Here is a 4,004-nt window from a genome sequence, read left to right on the forward strand (position 1 = left end):
AGGTAAAACAGCATTTTCTGCTGCCACCTCTTGAAATCCACACCAGTGAATTTCTCGGGTTTCTCCCCGTGGTTCACAGGAACCGCACGCACTACCGTTGGGATTGGAGGATTCTGAGCCAAAGTCACGGGAGGTTGCCCATTGTTGCCATTGGGGTTCTCGCTGCCACTTCCATTTCCAGTTTCAGTTGACATCTTTTCTGAAATTTAAGATCAAACACAAATTAGTGCCAAGAACTTAATCTCTAACAGAAAAAATATCACAAATAGCCAATGCTCTTGGTACTTTCTAGACTGAAAATGAAAATAGAATCGTACTACAAGTGTATATAAAAGTTCTCTGCCAAAGCCGAGAGCAACAAATAAATTAGAAACAATTGATCACTGTTTTACAAAACAGTAGCGTCAAAATTTTGAAATACCTTGCGGTTCTGGAGGAACAAAATATTAGTCCACAGTCAAATATAAGAAATGAACTAATAAAGTCAAAAGGTCAAATAAATATGCACTGAAGCCCCTAAAAGTAACTGACAGAAACTATTATTGATCCACAAAGTATTAGGAAAATCAAAATTTTCCCATCCACGTATTCAAAGCACAATAAAGCTGTAATTTGCCTTTACTCAAAAAACCCTTTACTACTGTTACAAAACTATCAAGGTTGAAAAGTCAAACAAATATAACTGAGTAATCAAGTTTATAACAATTAGCTTTTTATAACCCAAATAAAACTGTAACAGTTTTTCCTTTTTACCCGTAACTGACTATTCAATGTAAAAATTCAAAACCAAATTTCACTAAACAGTGGAGAACTAGTATCACCTTTTCACTGGCGGAAATAAAAACTTTTTAAAACACCCTTACAAAAGCGTTAGGAATAGGGGAAAATTTGTCTACTGCATGCCAGTTCTAACACTATTATGCCATTACTAGAAACTATCCAAAAACAACAACCGTTTTCGAAGCACAATCCAGAAGCAAAATGATTATGACACAACAGAGCCAAAAAGTTCAGAATATCAAAACCATGTACTGATCAGTAGAGGACAAAAGAGTAATTCAAAAACTATGAACACATATGGCGGGTCACAACTGTGTAGTACAAGCATGTGATACAGAAGCAAACAATAATTTTCCAAAGATGTTACTGAAGTTATTTCAAGGAAAGACCAATTCAAGAATATATATACTTTGAAAAGTCAAACCAATAGAACAAAACTCTACTATAACGAAACTGTTCAAAATCCGTGAGCACTAATTCTTTTAAAGACCAAAAAACACAATCAAGCAATGCAAATCAGTAAATTCAATACTCAAACTTCTGATCATGCAAAACCACGATACTCATCTGAGATTAACATAAATATCGAAACCGAGATGCTAATTAATCCAGTAGAGATGGGAAAATAACCAACTCAGAGGCAGTTTCAAATTCTAGACAGGTAGAAAACTACTTTACTGCATGCCAATTATCAAAAAAACAGCTTACTGCTCATAACCCACTAGCAAATACCAAAAGATTTTAGCCAATGAACATGCTAATCAGAACAGTTTCTAAAAATTGATGCTAACTAGAATGCTCTGACTTTATAATAAAATAAAAAAAAATTGGTCACGGTCTCCAAATTCTCAACAGTGTTTTAAAGAAAGAAACTGACCGAAAACCAATCTGATAACACAGAAAACCGATTTTAAAATGGATGCGTGAACCTTGTTAACAATTCCCGGAAAAGGTTTGTAAACTGTTTCGACAGGAAACACTATTTTTCCAAAAGAGAAAATTTGTCTTAAGATTGTAAGAAAATAGTGCGGAAAACAATTAACAATTTTACTATTTCTGGAAATTACAACATGAATATGAATCACAAAATTACAGAATATGAAATGTAAACATAAACTGTAAAAAAGAGTTTTGACAATTCCAAACCGAGACCCGTTTTGTACAACGGTGCCCTTAAGACAAATTCGCCGCCTCACCGGTGCTGGAGGTTATGTCGGTGTTCGTCTCCCAGGGTTGACTCGGTTACCACTCAGCCGCCGGAGCACCGCCGTAGACTGCCCGCGAACCAACTTGTGTCTGTACTCTCTCTCTCGAAAAGAATAATTGTATTGCAGAAGAATACTTTGGATTGTTTTCGGTGTGTAGAAACCAAAGATAGAGGTCCCTTTATATAGCTGAAGGAGGAGCCTCTACCATCAATACGACAATGAATACGAATATTTATGGAGGAGCCAATAATCAATAGGGGAATTGATTCCGCAATTCAATTCTGAAATAAAACTGATACAGTTATTATTCTCAACATTGAATACACAATCATGGGTAATAACTCTGGGTAATCAACCCAGCTTTGACCATTCAACCGTGCACTGTTGTCGGTCCAAAACCCACTTTGAGAGACAATTTCTCATTCATCTCTCAATGGAATTTAGGTCCACCTCGCGCGGTGTGGGTCCCACCAAATTCTCTTTGGTTAAAATTCCATTTTTCCAACATTAACAAGTCCTATGCACAAAAGTAAATAAAAAACTCTAAATTAATGGCGAAAACAATTAAAACTAGTCAACTAGCGCACCCTTATTGTCATCGACGGGTGCTTATCAGATATATAAAAATAAAAAAAAAACTATAAATTTTGGACATTCTAAACTAGAATATTAAGAAAAAAAAATGGGAATGGAGGGAGTACCTTTTAATTTCTTTTTGCCACAAGTAGATAATTCTAAAAAAATTAGAGAAAAACTAAATAGAAATTTCTAAGGTTAGTCAAAATAAATAAGTTAATCTAACTTCGTTTATTCATCACAAAAGGTAATTTTTCAATGAATTCTTGACAATTAGTTTTAAATTGGATATAAAGTTTCCACAAGTGGCTCGTTTATTTATCGTATCTTATTTGTAAAAGCATTTCAAATCAGCTCTCTCTCTCTCTCTCACACACACACACACACACAACTTGAAAGCCTCTCTGTCTCATCTTTTCTTAAGATGGTTCTTCCAGCCAGGTTGTTTCTTGGCTTCCTGTGCTTATGCTTAACAGAGAGGTTGTTTCCGATGGTCTGGAGCTTGGCCAGGATGCCTCCAGTCGGTATCTTCTATTGGGTGGTCCGGTTCTTGCTTAACGGCTATGGTTGAATGCATGCGACTACATGGGGTTCCTACCGTTGACGGTTTCTGTTCAGTGGTGTTGGCATTGGGCGCTCGGTGGTTGGCCGGATGGGGTGGCCGGCGGTGTGGTGGTGGACAGTCAGAGGGGTGGCAGCGTGGCGGATGATTGGGCTACAATGTTTTATCTGGGATTTTGGTATTTTGTTTTCTAGGGTTTTGTCCCTTTTGGGCTATTCATGAGCTTTCATTGTTGTATTGGGCTTTTTGGCCTTTGGGTGTTATGGACTTGTTCCCATTTGGCTATATTTTTGGTTGGACTCTCCTTCCTCTTTCCTTAATAAAATGTTACTCTTGCCTATCAAAAAAAACTTTTCTCCTTCTAGAATTTTCTTCGGGGAGGTGGGGGTGGCCGTCACTCCTCACCTCCACCTCCCTCCTTCCTCCGACCACCCTCTTCTTCACCTCCTAGTTTGTCGTGCTCCATTTGCACCTCTCCTCCCCGGCTCCTTCCTCCATCTGCTTCTCCGGCCTTATTGGGGCTGATCTAGTGAAGATTTGAAGATGGGATGGCTTGGCTGCTCATCTGACGAATAAGCTAACGAATCCTGTGACTTTTTGGTCTCTTTTGTTTTGGGTTTTGTTGGTATGGTTCTCTCCCTTTAATAGGAGTTTTTCCTCACATGTGTGGGGTTTCTGGTATTCTTTTGGTTGTCTTTGCTGCAGTTGAGGGTTTTTGTTACTCTCTCTATTTGAAGGTCGGTGATGACCGATTAGCTGGCAAAGTCTTGCTGCGAAACCTTGTTGCGAGGATCTAGGGGTTGATCTTGTGTCGGCCTCCTGTTTGGTTATTTACTCCATTGAGACGATATCTAATTTCGATATATTCGGCTATTTTC

This window comes from Rhododendron vialii, chromosome 11a (genome assembly GCF_030253575.1).
Source record: "Rhododendron vialii isolate Sample 1 chromosome 11a, ASM3025357v1".
In the NCBI taxonomy this organism is placed as follows: domain Eukaryota; kingdom Viridiplantae; phylum Streptophyta; class Magnoliopsida; order Ericales; family Ericaceae; genus Rhododendron; species Rhododendron vialii.